Source organism: Lactuca virosa, chromosome 3 (assembly GCF_052849685.1).
Source record: "Lactuca virosa cultivar CGN04683 chromosome 3, Lactuca_virosa_CGN04683_v6, whole genome shotgun sequence".
In the NCBI taxonomy this organism is placed as follows: Eukaryota; Viridiplantae; Streptophyta; class Magnoliopsida; order Asterales; family Asteraceae; genus Lactuca; species Lactuca virosa.
This window is the reverse complement of record NC_136428.1, coordinates 225474686-225496949: the sequence shown is the minus strand read 5'-3', so window position 1 is coordinate 225496949 and position 22264 is coordinate 225474686.

Here is a 22264-nt window from a genome sequence, read left to right as displayed (position 1 = left end):
AGACCCTAGTGGGGGAGTACTTACGGTGTACGGCGAGGGTACCCGATGTGGGTCAGCGTTTTGTTCGGCTGCCAGAGCGAGACAGAGTTTACAGCAGGGCTGCAGCGGGTTTGTAGCATGTGTGATGGATACACGAGAGGCCACTGGGAGGCCAAGTTCGATGGATAACGTTCCGATAGTGCGTGAGTTCCCGGATGTTTTTCCCGAGGAGTTGCCGGGTGTGCCTCCCGAGAGGCAGGTAGAGTTCCGCATCGATTTGGTTCCGGGGGCAGCGCCTTATCGCCTTGCTCCGCCAGAGATGCAGGAGTTATCCTCGTAGCTTCAGGAGCTGCTGGGGAAGGGGTTTATTAGACCGAGTAGTTCCCCTTGGGGAGCACCGATCCTTTTTGTCAAGAAAAAGGATGGTTCACACCGGATGTGTATTGATTACCGGGAGTTGAACAAGTTGACGGTCAAGAACCGTTACCCATTACCGAGGATCGACGATTTGTTCGATCAGTTGCAGGGAGCGTCTTGGTTCTCCAAGATTGATCTGAGGTCTGGATATCATCAGATGAGAGTGCGTGATGAGTGTAAGGTCCAAATATGGATCTTTGCCAGTAGTTAAGCAACAATCAATCACAGAAGAAGAATAAGATGAAAAGAAATCAAGCTTGCACACGATTATATTCAATAAACCGTCTAGTACAACTCGATAGGACTCTGTGTAAACGCTATGGCCTCAACAACCACACAAAGACCAAAACATCCCCTATATATACTTGACAAGACCGTAAACTGGGTTTGCGACCGTAAACAGGGTTTACGGTCGTAAACGTGTTTACGGCCGTAAACACAATTTACGGTCGTAAACACACAAAATGATCTAAAAGCACAAACAACCCATTAAATACTATTACAGACTCAAACTGAACTAAACACAATGAAAGCGTAGACCAAACCATTTACTGGGTCCTTCAATCTCCCCCTTGGTTTGGTGCTAGCTTGGACTTAGCTCTTTTCGACCACCAGTACATCTGATTTTCCCATCGCTCTGTTCCACATTTTCTTTTCTATGATTTCAGCCACCATCGACGTGTATTCTTTCGCAGCGGGCTCAAAGAGAGGTTCAGCCACCATAATCTGATTTTTAGCGAGATGATGTATGTCCCACTTGCCAAATTGAAGTAAATCTCTTTTCTCATACAGACGGATGCAGTCTTCTTTAAGCTTGATGACTGCAGCATCTGTGGCTTCATCATACACCCAATATAGCATGGATGCAAGAGAACCATCAGAATAATTTTGAAGAACGGGGACTTGCTTCACTTGGGCTGTAGCAGGCCACATCACTGATCTAAGTGGCTGATTTGTCTTGGGATCAAACACATTAGGGTAAACCTTGACTATCGACTCAGCAGTCTTCATCGAAGGAAAACCTTTAGCGACTTGATCTTCCAGGAATGACTTGAACTGATTTGCCCTGGGATTGTTCGATGGATTGGAGAAAGGAGCCTTAGACAACTCAATAAGATCAACCTTAGTAAAAGAATGAAAGTCGTGAGCATCTTTGTATAGTTCACGATTGCCGCTCTTTCTCCTCACCATAAACATATTCATGGTGTCATGGAATCCCCACGAGAGGATTCCTGACCTATCACCATTGGTGTCTCTGAAACGATTCTCGCCCAGATCCGTAACGGTGATCTGTGGTTTATCCCAGGGTGCCGTATGATCTGCGCTCCTTTTGAATAGCAATTTACCTTTGTCAGCAGACTTGTCCTTTTTGGCACGTTTTAATTCTTCTGCACTTGGAGCTTGAGCCGGTTCTTTCTCAAAACGATCCACGATGGTGGTGGTTCTGGTAGGTTGCGGAGCAATGGGAGCATCTTGGTTGGGAAGATAAATCTATGGCTCTTCAACGGATGACTTGAATTCGTCCCCAAATTTATCTTCCAGCTTTTTCTTCAAGTCGTAGTAGCTGGCGGTCAGTAGCCCAAAGTGTGTCTGAAGATCTGTGATCTGTTTAGTCTTCAGACCTTTGTCCTCGGTAAGCTCGGCCACTTGAATGTTGAGCTGTGTATTCTCAGTTTGAAGTTCAGCCACCTTGATATCAAGCTCAATGTTCCTCTGATCCAACTCAATGTTCTTCTGGTTCAGAGCATCGATCTGCTTTTGAAGTCCAAGAAGTGAGGGACTCTCTTCTCCTGTCCTATCACCCCCGATAGAAATTCCTTTTCCATGTGGGGGTGATGTTGAAAATTGATCTCTGGCCAAGAGCCTGGCTAATTTAATAGAGGTAGCGTCGTGCTCTGGCCTAGGAGGAGAGAAATCCGTTGGGAAGGACGAGCCACCACATTCATAGAAGGTACTAGGACCTTCACTTGTGGGTTCAGCTGAGACTATAACAGGTGTTGTTGTTGGAGGAGCTGTAAAGCTTTGAAGAACATTTGAATCAGTAGTTCTCCGTCTTGGGTCAAGTCTTCGTCTTTTACTAGGAGGAGGTGAGACTAGTGTAGCTGGGTGATCACTTTCCAAAGGCGCAGAAGTAGGTAAGACAACACCAAGGGGAGGAATCCCTGACGTTGCCACCATAGGAATTGCTATTTCCGCCGATGTGTTGGTAGGAGGAGGTGTAGCTTCGAGAATATCTTCTTTTTCCCTTGTCTCTGTTGTTGGTTCAACAACTTCATCGACATTGTCAAGCAGCTCATTGAGGTTCATTCCGGTCATAAAATCTTCATTGCTCCCAAAATTGACAGGAATTTCATCATTGTCAAATCTTGTGAGGTCGAGGTCTTCATATAAGTCAGTCTCTGTTCCGGACCCCTCATTGTAACCTTTTTGAACTGGAACGGATGTCAACTCGTGTTCCTCAGCCACTTGTGCTTTAGGTGCTAGATTTTCTTCTTCTTCATGATCTGAGACAGTGATCACATCTTCAGACACAACCCTTTCAGAAGAGGTGGGCTCAGATGCCTTGTCAGATGTTCCATGCGACTCAGAAGATTCATCAATCTCAGCAAACTTTCCGAACTTCTCAAGAGGATGCAAGCCTTGGAAAACGACTTTGCCCTTTCGATTTTGTTTGATGAGACCGACAGTGTGTGGGCCAAGGGACTTAATATCAAGCTTGTCACCATCTTTCAGCATCTCCGGGAACTGGTTGTCGACGAACACCTGAATAAATCTTGGGTACAACAAGAATGCATCTCTGGTTCTCCGGCAAATGGCATTTATGTTCACCAAAAATTCATCTAGAATGTACTTCGAGAAATTGAATTTTATACCGGCAGCGAGTGAAATAATTGCTCCTGTGTTCCGGAGCGAGATCTCATCAACGCCTAATCTCCTTCCCGAAATGCAGCTGACGAAGACATGTGCCAGAAATCTCCAGTAGGGGGGTAGAAGTTTCTTCACCGTAGAAGGGTAGATGCCCTCATATCCCATCCTGCTGAGAATCCTTTGGACATCATCAATCCCAATCTCAGTAGGGAAATTGGGTTGATCATCGATCAGCAGTGTGTCTCTGATGTACTGTTCGGTGATCACGATCTTGCATCCTCTAACTGAAGCTTTAACAGTAACCACACCATTTTCTTGTGACATCTTGGCCGTCTGCCAGAACTCCCGGATAATATTCTGATAAATGATGGGATTTACTGTAATCGCACAAGACAAACAGCACTCTCTCAGTCTGTAGATCGTAGATTTGAATTCTGCATGAGCGACCGGAGGATCATCCAAGATAATCGCCAGGTTGTGCATGTCTGCAAACTTGAGATCCGCCATTGATCTGCACTAAACAGGCCAAGTAAGAAAACAAAGTATTTAACAATTTAAAGCCTTAAGTTTTCTTAGTTAAACAATTTTATTTTGGCCTTTAAAAATTAGTTTGACTGCAAAAGATTAGAATTTACGGTCAAAATTAGTCAAACAAGGAGTTTACGGTCAAAGGCAGTCAAAAGTGGGTTTACGGTCAAAGTTGGTCAACTGACCGTAAACTGAGTTTACGGTCGTAAGACCAAAACCTGAGTTTACGGTCGTAAGACCAAAACCCGAGTTTACGGTCGTAAGACCAGATGGAGTTTACGGTTCTTGAATCTCCCCAAACCGTAAACCCCTCAAGAACAGTAAACGCCGACAACTTTTCAAACCCCGATTACTCCTTCATTTTTGGTCGCAACGAAGAATAGAAAGCAGATTCCCGGTCGGTTTCATCATACCTTCGAGGTGGTATAGTCGATTTCACAAGAACTCGCAAAAGATTTTTCGAGGAGAGAGAGTAGAGAGAGAAAATATGCTTGCGGCTGTAAAAGGGGGTGGAAAGGGTTTACGGAAGTAAACTCTTCCTTTTATACTCCCTTCGAAATTACCTGACTCCCACACAGTTAAAATCACAGTCCTATTCCCGATTAAATTTTCAAAAATAAACATTTTGAGGATATTAAAATAAAAAATAAAATTAAAATTAAAATTAAACTAAAAATAAAATAAACTAATTTCTAAAATTTAAGAATTAAAATAAAAAAAAAATTTTTGACAATTAATAAAATAAAATAAAAATAAATTTAAAATAAAATAAACGCAGACAAAATTTATCTCAAAATTTACTGAGAATATTCTTGTGATGCTGGGATCAAAGTTGTTAGACAGCCTTAATCCAAGTGTCGGTACCTTTCATTTTCACATCTTTGTCTGGTCGATCGCCGGTATTGTGGTCCACTTAAACACGAAAAATTGTGACAGATTTAGGATATCCTATTTGTTACAAGACAAGGTGAACTTAAGTTCCTAAATACTATATCTGATCCTAAGTTCCTAGATACTATATCTTAAGGACCATTCAGCTGACGACGACCAGGGATATTGTTGTCCACCTAAATTGAGCAGCGAGATCTATAGACAATCTGTGAGTGTTCAATTGTTAATTGTACTGGAACGTGTTTCCCGCTTCCTGATATGCCCCAGCCATCAAGAACTTCCAGAATACTCTTTACATCGGGTGAGCAGACAATCATTCATAGAGGGGATAGATTTAGATTATTATTAATTATTGTTTTTAGAGGGATTGAGAAGTAGAAGGTGCATATACTGTGTACCAGGTCGGACTGTGAGTCACGCAAAGGAGACAGTATATGGCTAACAGATAGGAAGAATTTCATAGATATAATATGCAGAGAAATAGATTTGCATATGTTGTTGTTCAGGTCGGATCACTTCCAATCACGCAAAAGAGGGAACATATGACTAATAGACAGATAGAGAAATAAAACAATTTTCTACAGACCTAACTCATCGGAATTTACCAGTCGCCCCATCAATACCGGAATTAAGGACAGAATCCGCACATCGAGGAAAAGTTAATCCACGGTTCCAAGTACAGGTTCATTTAATGTGACGAGTAGATTCCCATATATATCTCCCTGCTTAACCTATCCAAGCGTCGTATTGTCAGACTAAACAGATCTAACTAGGTCAAGATTTGTCAAGTCTAAGAATTTCTTAAGTTCAACTCTGCCTAGTCAAGTCCATTTATAATCTTTCGTGCCTACCGGCGCATCAAACCAGAGCAAAGACCCTTCAACTTTGGGTACGTTACGAAGACTCAGATTGCCTGTTATCACTAGATAATATCACTTCCCAGTACAACATCAACAAGCAAAACTGTTAGCGACAATATTTTTGATTTTTCTGAATTTTTTTTATGTTTTTGGATTTTTTGATTGATTTCTGAAAAGAAAAAAAATAAAACAGAAATAACACTATTTTTGGATTTTTAATTTCTAATTTTTGTTTATTTCTCCCCCTAAATTTGTGCATGAGAGAGAATGGAATGATTAAAATGCGCAAATTTAACCTAAGCCTAACCAAGAAAAAATTAATCCTCAAAACGAATCATTTTTAAAAATCCCACAAGCACATCGAATCGAGCTTTGTTAAAAGGCTTGGTGAACAGATCCGCCACATTATTGTCAGTGTGAACATGTTCTAGCCTAATGAGCGAGCGCTCGTAACAATCTCTGATAAAGTGAATTTTGATATCAATGTGCTTGGTTTTGGAATGTTGGACCGGATTTTTACTGATTTGAATAGAAGCCTCATTATCACAATGAATTGGGGTTTCTAGATAATTCAAACCGTAGTCCAACAGCTGATGTTGGATCCAGATAACTTGAGAGCAGCAGGCAGAGGCAGCAACGTATTCCGCTTCTACTGTAGAGGTGGAAACGGTATGATGTTTCTTGCACTGCCACGACACCAGCCTATCACCAAGAAATTGGCACCCTCCTGATGTTGATTTCCTGTCAAACTCACAGCCTCCATAATTACTGTCAGCAAAAGCATATAAATCAAATTCAGAATTCTTCGAATACCAAAGACCCAATTTTGGGCTGCCTTTGATATACCGAAAAATTCTTTTGACAGCAATAAGATGAGAGATTTTACGATTAGCCTGATAGCGAGCACATTGACACACTGCAAACATGATGTCGGGACGACTTGCAGTGAGATACATCAACGATCCGATCATCGATCTGTAGTGAGTCTGATCTATGGATTCGCCTTCAATATCTGGATTCAGCAGGGGTCTTTCAGCCATTGGTGTCGATGCAGGTTTCGCGTCTTGAAACTCGAACTTCTCAAGAATATCCTCCACATACTTAGCTTGATGTAGCAGGATTCCGGTTGAATTTTGTTTGACCTGAAGCCCCAGAAAGATGGTCATTTCACCTAGAGAACTCATCTCAAACCGTTTCTCCATCACGCCTTCGAACTCTTTGCAAAGCTGCGGACTGGTAGACCCGAAGATAATGTCGTCAACATAGATCTGAACTAGTATCTGATCATTACCCACATGCTTGATGAATAAAGTTTGATCAATAGTGCCGCGAGAGTATCCATGCTCGAGCAAATGCTTTGTTAGAGTCGCATACCATGCTCGAGGAGCTTGATGTAACCCGTACAATGCCTTGTCCAACTTGTAGACATGATTAGGAAACTTTGAGTTAACGAACCCAGGGGGTTGATCAACGTAAATTTCCTCCTTCACTTTGCCGTACAAGAAGGCAGTCTTGACATCCATTTGGTAGACCGTGAAGTTCATGTAGGAAGCATACGCGAGAAAGATACGAATGGCTTCCAACCGAGCAACTGGCGCATAAAACTCAGTATAGTCAAGACCCTCAACCTGTCGAAACCCGCGAACCACCAACCTTGCTTTATTGCGCACTATTACACCAGAATCATCTTGCTTGTTGCGATAGACCCAACGCGTGTCGAGAGACCTTTTGCCCTTTGGTAACTCTACCAACTTCCAAACCCCGAGCTTTTCAAACTGATTGAGCTCTTCATGCATCGCATCTACCCAGCTGGGTTCATTCAAAGCCATGTCAACGTTCTTGGGCTCTATTTGTGAAATAAAGCAAGAGTAGAGACATGCATTGACATCTCCACTCTGACTCCTAGTTTTAACTCCGTCACCCAGTTGGCCAATGACGTTATCAATCGGATGATAGCGTTGAATTCTTGAAGGAATGTCTTGGCTGATATCATTGAGTGAAATAGGAAGAGTGTGAATATTGAAACCTCCATCATTTGCTGATTGATCCACATTGGATGGATCTGCCACAAACTCATTTGCAATTTCTTCATGAAAGAGTAGTTCCATAAAAGTTGGATTGACAGCGGAAGCATCTCTAGACATGAACTCTCTTTCAATAGGGGTAAGAGGTGTAGCATCAGCATTAGGAGTTCCATCTTGAACTTTAGACTCAGGACTAGTAGGTTGATCAGATGACTCCCCCTCAGGTGGAGCAGAGGACTCCCCCTCAGATGGAGCAGAGGACTCCCCCTCAACCGTTGGAGGTCTGTAAAAAACTTCTTCGTCTTCGTCTTCAGAAACAATCTTCGAACCAGAGGAGGATCCACTTGAACTATCTGAAAACACATTTAAAGATTTGAAGAGCGATGTGTAATCAAATAACCAGTCGGGACCCACTCGAGCGTCTGTTTCATTCTCCTCCAACCAGCGCACGTCATAGGATTCGACAATCTGCTTAGTCTTCTTGTTGTAAACCCTATAAGCGGTGCGCGCAGCATATCCCACAAAATAACAATCATCGGCTTTGGCATTGAATTTAGGGTTATATTCCAAGTGAAGAAGGGTGCAAGGGCAGCCAAATACATGGAAATGGCTGACAGAAGGCTTGTGTCCATAGAGAATCTCGCACGGTGTCTTCATCTGTGCTTTGTTGATTAGAACACGATTATGCACGTAGCAAGCAGTGTTAATCGCCTCGGCCCAGAAGAAAACAGGTAATTTGGAATCACAAAGCATCGTCCTTGCGGCGTCTTTCAAAGTTCTATTTCTCCTTTCAGCAACACCATTTTGTTGAGGCGTGTGAGCAGAGCTGTATTGACGCACGATCCCCTTTTCTGCGCAAAAATGGTCAAGAACAGCATTCTTGAACTCAGTTCCATTATCAGTACGAAGCGCCTTCACTTGGTTGTTGGTTTGCTTCTCAATCATCACAACGAACTTCTTTATCAGATCAGCAACCCCCGCTTTGTTGGATAAGAAGAAAACCCACGTAAACCGAGAGAAATCATTGATCACAACGAGACAGTACGAGCTTCTGTTAATGCTCAGGACGTTGACCGGACCAAATAAGTCCATGTGTAATAATTGGAGCACCTGACTGATTGAGTTGACTTGCTTGGGCAGGTGTGGTTTCCTATGATGTTTGCCTTGAGCACAGGAAACACACTTCTCAAATGTAATAAAGTCTCTGACAGGTAGGCCTCGGACCATCTCATTCTTGGCAAGGCGATTCAGGTTTTTCGCGTTAGCATGACCGAGCCTTCGGTGCCATAGCATTGCGTTTTGTTCGGAGACTTTTGAGAAAAGACAAGTGACTTGTTTAGGTAGGTTGTTGTTCATGTCAATAATGTAAGCATTGCCATCCCGTTTAGATTTGACAAGAATCCACTCTTCCGGGATAACAATGCCTGGCTTGAGAATCATACATTCCTTGTCGGTAAAATGGGTAGAATAGCCTTTGTCGCAGATTTGGGAAACGCTCAACAAGCTATGCTTTAACTCGGGAGCGAAGTTGACATTCTCAAAGCTTAACACTCCATTTGTAACAGTTCCTCTTTGCGTGATCTTGCCACCATCTCCGCCCGCGAAGGAAACATAGCCCCCATTAAAAGATTGAATTTCGCTCAATTGGGAGATGTCTCCAGTCATATGCCGGGAGCAGCCGCTGTCGACATACCAGGGACGAATTACATTCCTCCGCAACTGTCCCTGCAAAATGAGCGGGATCATTTAGATTTGGGAACCCAGGTCATCACTGTCCTGGGTTTCCTTTTCACTTTCTCTGAATTAACATTTAATGATTTCAAATTAGGATCCTCATTCCTAATCACTTCAGAGGATGGTAATGAAGGATTGGAAGTTGATTTGGGCTTCCAATTATATTTAGGTTTTACAACATTCTCAGAAGGTTTTGAAATAGATTTCTTGTGAGTTTGCACTGAGCCTCTGGATGTTCTACCAGAAGAGGTTGAATATCCAGAACTGCTTTTTGACGAAACCGATCTTGGCGGAGCCTTGTTCGGTTTTGGCAAACTATTTTGAGATTTGTTAGAAAAAACCTTTTTGTTCTTTTGAAAAATAGCCCTTTTTCTGCTTCGATCATCTTTCCAATCATCATTTCGAGAACGAATTCTTGAGGACTTTCTAATTAAAGACCTTCCTCGAGATTCGTTCTCTCCTCTTGGTGACAAATAGTTTACAAAGATCCTATTTTGACAATTCCTAGCTATATGACCACCAACGCCACAATTAAAACAAATCTGTTTATTATTTGAACTTGTACTATATTTCTCAGATTTATTTTCTTGAAAGACACTCTTACTTTTCTCAGAAGAACATGCATGAGAAATAGGTTGTGAGATAAGTGAGGGTGCCTCAGAAGGTGTGACTTGTGAAATTGATGGTTTTTCATGAGAATTACAAGCATCAGAATTACCAAACAGTTCATCAAACATATCAAAGAAATTAAATTCAATAGAATCAGAATTACAAACATCACACAAAACACTATCAGTCTTAACATTAGAATGACAAATAGAAACAGAAACATCAGAAATAGGAACAGAAATAGAAACACCGACTCCATGCTTCGCCTGATCTAAAGGATGATCTGCAGAGGAAGTAGAAGCGTCAGTACTTTCAACATTTATAAATCCTCCTGAGACGAAGCCAGATGGTTTGCCATAAACCATAAAAGATTCATTTGCAATCTCATCTTTGGACAAGGGTTGATACTGATATGTGTGATTATAAGGAGGAGGCACACCATCATATCCTAAACCCTTAGACTGATTTCGTTTAAAATCCATGCAGTGATCAATCATGGTGGCAACTACCTCGCTTGATCCATCAAATTTTTGAAAAGCAAAGTTTGCAGAATCAAACATTTTCTTTAATGTATCAAGCTCGGCAATCAGCGCATCATTTTGTTTATTAACATAATTGTACAGTTCACATTTCTCACTGTATTTTGCCTGAATTCTTCTAAAATCGTTTATCTTAGCTTTTAATTGGGCTTTAAGGGGCTTTTGTCCTTTCCTAAGTTGGTATCCCTCATATCTAAGGTCCTCTACCTCTTTACGTAATAATTAGACTTCATCACGAAGAACTTTAACATATTCTTTACATGCATGAGAACAAGATGGTAGGTTTACCTCGTTTTTCTTTGGTTCGGAAGAAGTAGACACCATTAGAGCGAGCTGCAACTCCATCATCTCTACTTCGGGATCAACATCATCATTCTTCAAGGCAGCATCATCAATCTGTGCTAGGTGAGCTTTTTCTGGCCCTGAGATATTCAAAGCCTGAATCTGGTCCTCCCAGTCAAAAGATTGAGCGACCATAGCAGTTTCACCATTAGTTGTAGCACCTGTACGGTTGTTTCCCATTGCTACCATCGTCCTGTTGTTGTTGATCCTACGATCTGGCTTAGGACACTCATGAGCAAAATGACCCGGATCGTGGCAGTTGAAACATCACAGCGTGCCCTTGTTGAATCCCACCTTCTTGTCAGCATTCATGCCTCAGTTGCTTTTTCCAGTCTTCTTAGCAAACTGTTTGGCCCTGAAAACAGCCATAGCAATCTGCCACGTGATGTCCATCTCTTCTACGTCTTCAGGATGAATCTGGTCCAAATCAGCAAATGACAGCTGAGGTGGAAGCTCTCCAGCTACAAAAGCATTGTAGCAATTAACCAGCCCAATAGCTAGAGCCATATTTTCATCAGTATCCTTTGTGTTTGAGGAAGAGGCTACAGTAGACACATTTGGAGCAGGGATAGCTTGTGGAGTGACAAATGGCTGATTTTGATGGTGAGGGATGGGTGATGCAGCAGCGAAGGTCTGAATCTGAGGTTGTTGAGCTGCAAAGGTTTGACCCGAGGAAGACATGATTGATGAGAGAGCATTGTTGGATGAGATTCCAAGATTTGCAGTAGAGTATGAGTTCACATGATTAATCTCTCTCTGTTTGTCATCTATATCACAAGCTTTGATGATCTCCATGATTTCAGCAAGAGTGAGGCGATTTAAATCCTTAGTCTTCTTAATCACAGCGACATTCATATCCCATGATCGAGGAAGAGCATTCAGAAGCTTCTTATTAATCTCTGACTTGGTTAAGTAAATTCCAGATATGTTCATGTCAGTTGTGAGAGTTGTGAACCGCTGCAGCTGAGCCTCAAGAGTCTCTCCTAGAATATAGTTGAACATATTGAATTTTTGTCTCAACATGTCCTGACGACTCTCCTTCATATCCTCATTGCCCTCATAAACTTCAATTAAGGCTTCCCATAGATCTTTAGCTGAAGTGTACTCACGAAAACCTTGAGCAATATCAGGAGATAATGCCATGGTTAAAGTGGCTAAAGCCCTTTCTTGCTCTTCAATTTTCTCAAACTCCTCATCAGTGTAGTTTTCAACCTCCTTGTCAATCACTTGGCCTCCGACTGTCACAGTGATTCTAACAGGGCCTCTAAGAATGCTTCTCCATACCTTAAAGTCCTTCATTTTGATGTATTTTCAATTCTATATTTCCACTCAGGGAAACCATCAGCAGACATTAACCTTGGAATACGCGTGGTAGTGCCCATAACAGTGTCAAGTTCATGGAAATGATTTTGACTTTGAGATTCCATTTTGAAACTGAAGCAAATTAACCAAATTAAAGTGTTTACGGTTGATGAAGTTTACGACCGTAAACGGAGTTTACGGTTTTGCAGTTTACGGTTCTGAGCTTACGACCGTAAACTGTGTTTACGGTTGAACAGTTTACAAATCCATGTTAAGAAAACAATTTGACATGTATTTGATGTAGCTCTAAAACAAAATGAGCTACAAGGGCCATTACGATCTTAAAAAAGTCATTTATGAAAACGAATGAGAACGTTTCTTGATAATAAATACCCTCTTTTAGTGAATACCCTATAACGATCAATCAAGCTTTTTATTGTATGATGTTAATCATTGGGGTTCAGTTTGGTCTTAAAGACCTACTTCCATCTTATGGGTATAAAAACCTTTGGTAATTAAGAAAGTTCCCAAACATCATCTTTTTACATTGAATTAAGCTCTTTGGTCATAACTTCATTCCACTTGATCACAAGTTATGACATCACTATCTATGACATGGTTATTTCCTTCTATATGTTAAGATTGACCTAATGTAACCATCATAATTTATGGGTCGCATGCATCACATAAAATGTCTTTTAGGCTATTGATTTTCGTAAGTTTCAATGTCAATGTATTAAGTGGGATCATTTTTGCAGTATTTCATTTGCGCCTACATTTGAAGACTTGTACTCATGAGCAAAATATATCGACTCGAATCTCCTAATAAAGTAGCATTCATAATGGGAAGTAGCATTCATAATGGGCACTTAAATTATAGGTGACACTTTATTGGATTCTTAGAGGTCAAAATCCCTGAATAAATCACTCCCACTGATTTTGACACTCTCCAAAAATTTGGTAAACTTCGTTTTTTTTAGAATACATGTACTATGTGACGAAAATCGGTATGAGGAAGCAACTTACAGTTTTCATATTGAGTTTCTAAAATTGAGGAGTCTAGAGTTTTGTTTAGGTCGGACATACCACACCCTTAAATGCCTTAAGCTTAGTTTCATTCTTCTCTAAATCTCCAAATAGCTTATGAGATAGAATTTAAAGAAACTAAATTCAAGATGTGAATCGCCGGTTTTAATGCCATGATCCATAGAAATTGGGTCAATTTAGTGTTTGCAAGATACTTTCAACCATCTCTATTAAGGTTCTCTTCCTTCTTTTGAAAACATGGTTGTGTTGAGGAGTACTAGGCACAATATATTGTTTAATTATGTCATGATCTTTACAAAATTCAAAGAAAGATCGAGGGCCTTGACCAAAGTCCCAATACTTACCATCTTAAACACCACCCATTTCTGATCTCATTACTTTTATTTTCAGGTCAAGTTATTTTTCAACTCTTTCCTGAAAGGTTTTAAGCATTTTTGGAGATCTAGACCTTTCATGCAGTAAGTACGAATAAGAGTGAAATTTTATAGGTATATATACGATTTATGACCACTTATATCCCATATAGAAGGTTTATAGATGTAAGTATGAAATTACGAACTTCTTGTAAATCCTTCCTTATTCCATTTTATACATATAGTGTAACATCCGGATTCCCAGGTATCTTCTTTTAAGTATTTATATTGATTTTTAGGGAGGGAACCAGCGAGTAGGCGCATTTCTTGTCTGATTTAATGAAGGACTCGACGAGTCGATGCGTGGACTCGGCGAGTCCACGCTGTAAAATGAAACACTAATTCTCGGGGTATGTGCCCTATTTAAAGGCCTTTATAGCCTCCATTTGCGGCCAATGCACCCCTGAGGAACCCTAGAGGGCAGAGAGAAAGCTTGTGCTGCAAGAGGAAGGCTATTTCACCATTTCTTGTGTGTTTTAGCAAAGGAGAAGTGGTTTCCAACAAGAAGAGGTCAAGGGAGCTGTGGATCCAGGGTTTTCAAGTTCAGATCTACACTATTGAGGTATCAAATTGAACTTCCTTTCTCTTTTGGGTTAAGATCTATGATTTAGGGTTTTCTATAACCTTTTAAGGGTTGAAAAGTTGAGTTTATGGTCCCTTGCTGGGTTAGACCTCAGATCTGGACCCATAGAGGTCCAGAGAACCTTCCCCATTCTGCTTTATGTTTGTTCATGGAGGATTGGAGACTAGGTTGCCATTTTTAGAGTTATTTCTCCATTTATGACTTGATCTGGGTTGCATGCACGTAAAGTTTGCCCCTTTACGTGACATTTGAGCACTTGAAGGGTAGATCTGATAGTTAGGGAAGCAGATCTGACCTTAGAAGGTCATTTGAGTAAGAACATGGAAGCAACTCGTCGAGTCCATAAGTGGACTCGACGAGTCGAGTCGGGGTTGCCCTGCAATTCATGACAGGTGTAATCCGTCGAGTGGGACGAAGACTCGACGAGCCAAGAGAGGCTAGAAGGATTCAGAGAACCCGCATGGACTCGCCGAGTCGCCCATGTGCAATCGACGAGTTGGTCAAAGTTGACCATTGACTTTCGTTGACCTTAGGGTTCTGGTCAAGACTGATGCAAGAGAGTTCAGGGAAGGGTAGAATGACCTTCTACCCAATCTGTAGAGATGAGGCTCTGAGAGAATATTGATCTGGAATGTTATTTGAATAATAGGAAGAGGCTAGGTCGGAACGTTGAGCACGAGAGTTTATCCGACTTCATTGAGGTGAGTCTTCTCACTATACTGTACGTGGAAGGGTACCTATGTGTGACCGGAAGGTCTTGTATGCTATGCGATGTATGTGCTATATGCGGTTATGTGATATGTATGTGTTATGTATGCTATGTATGATGAGGACCGGAATGTCAGGATGATAAGGACCGGAAGGTCAAGATGATATGGACCAGAAGGTCAAGGGGTTACGGACCGGAAGGTCGATACGGGTAGGACCGGAAGGTCTACCGGGATTCGGGACGGAATTCCCCTGAGACACATGGATCGGAAGATCCTACAGAGTTGTGGCCTGGAAAGGCGTATGTGTTGTATGTGGTATTTGGGGAACTCACTAAGCATTTATGCTTACAGTCGTTGTGTTATGTGTTTCAGGTACTAGCGAGGATCGCGGGAAGGCACCGGCATGATCCGTACACACTCATAGAGATTATGTTATTGAGATTCTGGGACATGTTTTGTTATGACACAGTGGATTCATTATGTTTTTGTGATTATCGTGTGATTGAAAGTATGATTTAAAAATGAAAAATTGTTTTGAAAATTTACGTTGTTACAAGTTGGTATCAGAGCCTTGGTTTGAGGGATTCGGGTGCATCTTCGGATAAACCTGAACTCAAACTGAGGATTTGAGAAAGTTTTCCTAAAATAAACAATTTTTCTAAGAGAGTAAAAGATTTTGAGAAAGGCAGAAGGAAGCAGTGTATACGATCAGCCAGCGCCTGAACGGTGATTTCCCAAAATACCCTTACATTATGTGTTATGAGATATTGTATGATATGATATGCATGCTAGAGTTGGCTAGGTATTCATATTAGGACTAGAGTGGCCTGATTTTGTGATGCCTTAGCTTAGGAAGGATTTTGCTGCTATGTGATGCTTGAGAGCGAGTAGGTAGCAATGAGGAGCTGATGAGAGGTCTACCGAAGGGTAGCCTATACCAGTGAGATATAGAGTACTTGTGATCTGGGATCCAAGGAGGAGGACTTAGGGTGAATACTGATGCGGTGTGGATCCGATCGTTGCGATGAGATGGATTTCTGATATCGAGGGATGCTTCTACACGTGTTCATGTCCGGAGCATCTGAGGGTACGGTTCGCGTTGAACCAGCTTCGCTTGGGAGCGAAGGATTAGTGGAAGTTCGTGACGGCGAGCTTCACTCTTGCAGAGATTTCAGCGGTGACCTGGGAGAGGTCCACCACCATGTTTAGAGACGAGTATGTTCCCCCAGTGGAGAGGGAACGATTGGTTCAGGAGTTCTTGACCCTCAAGCAGGGTACTGATTCGGTTACTGTGGTTACCAGGAAGTTTCATGAGAGGGCGATGTTCTGCCCTGAGTAGGTGTCTACTGAGTAGGCACGCATGAGCCGGTATTTGGGCATTTTGAGGAGGGATATTCGGGAGTTCGTGTCGAACTCGACTTACCAAACATTTGCTGAGCTCCAGGCAAATGCCCGGAAGAGAGAGATTGAGTTGGAGACTCGGGTCAGGGAGGAGGCCGAGTCTCAGAGGATGGATCGGCAGCCGGAACAGTCTCAGCCGGCAACCAAGCGGGCCAAGTCCGCTGATACGAGATCTGGAGGCCAGAAGGGCCGCACTTGTGGGAAGTGCGGCAAGGGACATGATGGGGTCTGTCGATCGGGTGCTTGCTACAAATGTGGCAAGGAGGGGCATATCGCCAAGGATTGCCCCAAGGGATTTATGGTTTGCTTTCATTCCAACCAGACTGGCCATCGGAAGGCCGAGTGCCCGCAGCTACATCAGGGATCAGCACAGGGATCTGCACCTGCTGCTAGGGCTACCGAGGTTCGGCCAGCGAAGGTCGAGGCACCGAAGGCTCGTGGAAGAGCTTTCCAGTTGACAACGGAGGAGGTCCGCGCAGCGCCCGATGTTGTGGCTGGTATGTATTCTTTATTTATTTATGCTGAATTGAGATATTGTGCTTAATATTATGATATGCGTAGGTACTTTTCTTATGAGTTCTGTACCTGCCTTAGTGTTATTTGACTCGGGTGCGAGTCGATCATTTATGTCGATAACATTTAGTCGGCACATCAGTAGCCGACGAGAGGCGTTGAGTCGACCTCTACAAATTTCCATAGCTGACGAGCGAGCGGTGTATGCTACGGATGGGATTCGAGGATGTGTACTCGAGATCTTCGGTGTTAAGTTCCCGATAGATCTAGTCCCGATTGCAATGGGGGACGTATGTGTCATAGTGGGCATGGATTGGTTGAGCCGGTTTGGGGCTGTTATAGACTGCGAGCGACAGTTGGTGACGATACGAGACCCTAGTGGGGGAGTACTTACGGTGTACGGCGAGGGTACCCGATGTGGGTCAGCGTTTTGTTCGGCTGCCAGAGCGAGACAGAGTTTACAGCAGGGCTGCAGCGGGTTTGTAGCATGTGTGATGGATACACGAGAGGCCGCTGGGAGGCCAAGTTCGATGGATGACGTTCCGATAGTGCGTGAGTTCCCGGATGTTTTTCCCGAGGAGTTGCCGGGTGTGCCTCTCGAGAGGCAGGTAGAGTTCCGCATCGATTTGGTTCCGAGGGCAGCGCCTATCGCCAAGGCGCCTAATCGCCTTGCGCCGCCAGAGATGCAGGAGTTATCCTCGCATCTTCAGGAGCTGCTGGGGAAGGGGTTTATTAGACCGAGTAGTTCCCCTTGGGGAGCACCGATCCTTTTTGTCAAGAAAAAGGATGGTTCACACCGGATGTGTATTGATTACCGGGAGTTGAACAAGTTGACGGTCAAGAACCGTTACCCATTACCGAGGATCGACGATTTGTTCGATCAGTTGCAGGGAGCGTGTTGGTTCTCCAAGATTGATCTGAGGTATGGATATCATCAGATGAGAGTGCGTGATGAGTGTAAGGTCCAAATATGGATCTTTACCAGTAGTTAAGCAATAATCAATCACAGAAGAAGAATAAGATGAAAAGAAATCAAGCTTGCACACGATTATATTCAATAAACCGTCTAGTACAACTCGATAGGACTCTGTGTAAACGCTATGGCCTCAACAACCACACAAAGACCAACACATCCCCTATATATACTTGACAAGACCGTAAACTGGGTTTGCGACCGTAAACAGGGTTTACGGTCGTAAACGTGTTTACGGCCGTAAACACAGTTTACGGTCGTAAACACACAAAATGATCTAAAAGCACAAACAACCCATTAAATACTATTACAGACTCAAAATGAACTAAACACAATGAAAGCCTAGACCAAACCATTTACTGGGTCCTTCAATGAGGATATCCAGAAGACGGCGTTCAGGACTCGTTATAGGCATTATGAGTTCGAGGTGATGCCTTTCGGGCTCACCAATGCACCAGCAGCGTTCATGGATCTCATGAACAGGGTGTGCAGACCGATGTTGGATCGTTCGGTGATCGTGTTCATCGACGATATACTGGTGTATTCGAGATCTAGAGAGCAGCACGAGGAGCATCTGAGAGAGATCCTCGGGGTATTGAGGACGGAGAGGCTTTATGCCAAATTCTCCAAGTGCGAGTTCTGGTTACGGGAGGTCCAGTTCTTGGGGCGTCTCGTCAACCAGAATGGGATTTTGGTCGATCCGGCCAAAATTGAGGCGGTTATGAGGTGGGAGGTGCCGAGATCACCCACCGAGATCAGGAGCTTTCTAGGATTGGCCGGCTACTATCAGAGATTTATCAGAGATTTCTCCAAGATCGCCGTGCCAATCACCAGGTTGACCCAGAAGGGTGTTGCTTTTTCATGGGGTCCAGAGCAGCAGACCTCGTTTGAGACACTTCGCCAGAAGTTATGCGAAGCCCCTGTGTTAGCCCTCCCGGAAAGGATGGAGGATTTGGTGGTGTATTGTGAAGCATCGATATCAAGGTTGGGTGTAGTACTTATGCAGAGGGGGCATGTGATAGCCTATGCATCGAGGCAGCTGAAGCCTCATGAGACGAGGTATCCCACCCACAATCTGGAGTTGGGGGCAGTGGTGTTCGCCCTCAAGATATGGCGTCACTTTTTTGTATGGGGTTCGGTGTACCATATACACGTACCATAAGAGCTTGAAGTATTTGATGGATCAGCCCAATCTGAATATGCGCCAGAGGAGATGGTTGGACGTGGTAAAGGATTACGATTGTGAGATCCTGTACCACCCGGGCAAAGCTAATGTTGTAGCTGATGCGTTGAGTCGTAGGGCGGAGAGTGCCCCGATTCGAGACACTTGTATGCGACTGACAGTGATGACTCCGGTGTTGAACACCATTCGGGAGGCCCAGGCAGAGGCCGTGAGACCGGAGAACCGCAAGAGGGAGCGGGTGATCGGGCAGGTGCCTGAGTTTGTTACTAATAGTCGTGGGCTTATGACCTTTCAGGGTCGGTTTTGGGTGCCGTATGCAGGCGGGACACGTACCATTTTGATGGAGGAGGCGCATAGATCGAGATTCTCGATCCATCCCGGGGCCACTAAGATGTATTTGGACCTGAAGAAAGATTATTGGTGGCCCTATATGAAGAGGGATGTAGCATGGTTTGTTGAGAGGTGCTTGACTTGTCGCAGGGTTAAGGCCGAGCACCAGCGTCCATATGGCAAGTTGCAGCCGCTTGAGGTTCCCCAGTGGAAGTGGGAACAGATTTGCATGGATTTCATCACCAAATTGCCGAGGACCGCGAGGGGTGTCGATGCAATTTGGGTGATTGTCGACCGACTGATGAAGAGCGCGCATTTTCTTGCTATCAGTGAGAGCTCTTCCGCTGAGAGGCTGGCCGAGTTGTATGTGAGAGAGGTGGTATCGTGTCATGGAGTACCTATCTCGATTGTGTCAGATCGGGATGTACGATTCCCTTCCAGCATCTGGAAGAATTTCCACGAGGAGTTGGGTACGAGGTTGCATTTCAGTACCGCCTACCACCCCCAGACGGACGGACAGAGTGAGCGGATGATTCAGACGCTTGAGGACATGCTCCGAGCATGTGTGTTGGACTTCGGAGGAAGTTGGGACAAGTATCTGTCGTTGGCTGAGTTTTCCTACAACAACAGCCACCATTCGAGTATTGGCATGCCTCCCTTCGAGCTGTTGTATGGGAGGAGGTGTCGGACTCCCATTTGCTGGGGAGAGGTAGGGCAGCGTGTGATGGGTAGCACTGAGATAGTGCTTCAGACGATAGAGCAGATACAACAGGTTAGACAGAGGTTATTGACGGCTCAGAGTCATCAGAAGAGTTATGCGGATAGACGACGATCCGAGCTTGAGTTCCAGGTAGGAGACTTCGTACTCCTGAAAGTATCTCCTTGGAAAGGAGTGATCCGATTCAAGAAGAGGGGCAAGCTGGGGCCCCGGTACATCGGTCCGTTCAGGGTGACTGCGAGGGTGGGCAGGGTAGCGTATCGGTTGGAGCTACCAGAGGAGCTGAGCCAGATTCATGATACCTTTCACGTGTCTCAGTTGAAAAAGTATATAGCCGACGAGTCGGCGGTGGTACCGCTGGAGGATATTCAGGTGGATGCGAGCCTGAATTATGCTGAGAGACCAATCGCGATCCGGGATCGGAAGATCAAGGTTCTGAGGAACAAGGAAGTGTCCCTGGTGCAGGTCCAGTGGCAACATCGGAAAGGGTCCGTGCTGACTTGGGAGCCGGAGTTGGAGATGCGAGAGCAGCATCCAGAGTTGTTTGTCGAGCAGGACTTCGAGGGCGAAGTCTGATTCTAGTGGGGGAGAATTGTAACATCCGGATTCCCAGGTATCTTATTTTAAGTATTTATATTGAGTTTTAGGGAGGGACTCGGCGAGTAGGCGCTCAGACTCGCCGAGTAGGATCGCGCATTTCTTGTCTGATTTAATGAAGGACTCGACGAGTCGATGCGTGGACTCGGCGAGTCCGCGCTGTAAAATGAAACCCTAATTCTCGGGGTCTGTGCCCTATTTAAAGGCCTTTATAGCCTCCATTTGCGGCCAATGCACCCCTGAGAAATCCTAGAGGGCAGAGAGAAAGCTTGTGGTGCAAGAGGAAGGCTATTTCACCATTTCTTGTGTGTTTTAGCAAAGGAGAAGTGGTTTCCAACAAGAAGAGGTCAAGGGAGCTGTGGATCCAGGGTTTTCAAGTTCAGATCTACACTATTGAGGTATCAAATCGAACTTCCTTTCTGTTTTGGGTTAAGATCTATGATTTAGGGTTTTCTATAACCTTTTAAGGGTTGAAAAGTTGAGTTTATGGTCCCTTACTGGGTTAGACCTCAGATCTGGACCCATAGAGGTCCAGAGAACCTTCCCCATTCTGCTTTATGTTTGTTCATGGAGGATTGGAGACTAGGTTGCCATTTTTAGAGTTATTTCTCCATTTATGACTTGATGTGGGTTGCATGCACGTAAAGGTTGCACCTTTACGTGACATTTGAGCACTTGAAGGGTAGATCTGATAGTTAGGGAAGCAGATCTGACCTTAGAAGGTCATTTGAGTAAGAACATGGAAGCAACTCGCCGAGTCCATAAGTGGACTCGACGAGTCGAGTCGGGGTTGCCCCGCGATTCATGACAGGTGTAATCCGTCGAGTGGGACGAAGACTCGACGAGCCAAGAGAGGCTAGAAGGATTCAGAGAACCCGCATGGACTCGCCGAGTCGCCCATGTGCACTCGACGAGTTGGTCAAAATTGACCATTGAATTTCATTGACCTTAGGGTTCTGGTCAAGACTGATGCAAGAGAGTTCAGGGAAGGGTAGAATGACCTTCTACCCAATCTGTAGAGATGAGGCTCTGAGAGAATATTGATCTGGAATGTTATTTGAATAATAGGAGGAGGCTAGGTCGGAACGTTGAGCACGAGAGTTTATCCGACTTCATTGAGGTGAGTCTTCTCACTATACTGTACCTGGAAGGGTACCTATGTGTGTCCGGAAGGTCTTGTATGCTATGCGATGTATGTGCTATATGCGGTTATATGATATGTATGTGTTATGTATGCTATGTATGATGAGGACCGGAAGGTCATGATGATAAGGACCGGAAGGTCAAGATGATATGGACCGGAAGGTCAAGGGGTTACGGACCAGAAGGTCGATACGGGTAGGACCGGAAGGTCTACCGGGATTCGGGACGGAAGTCCCCTGAGACACATGGATCGGAAGATCCTACAGAGTTGTGGCCTGGAAAGGCGTATGTGTTGTATGTGGTATTTGGGGAACTCACTAAGCATTTATGCTTACAGTCGTTGTGTTATGTGTTTCAGGTACTAGCGAGGATCGCGGGAAGACGTCGGCATGATCCGTACACACTCATAGAGATTATGTTATTGAGATTCTGGGACATGTTTTGTTATGACACAGTGGATTCATTATGTTTTTGTGATTATCGTGTGATTGAAAGTATGATTTAAAAATGAAAAATAGTTTTGAAAATTTACGTTGTTACATATAGCATTTATTGAAATT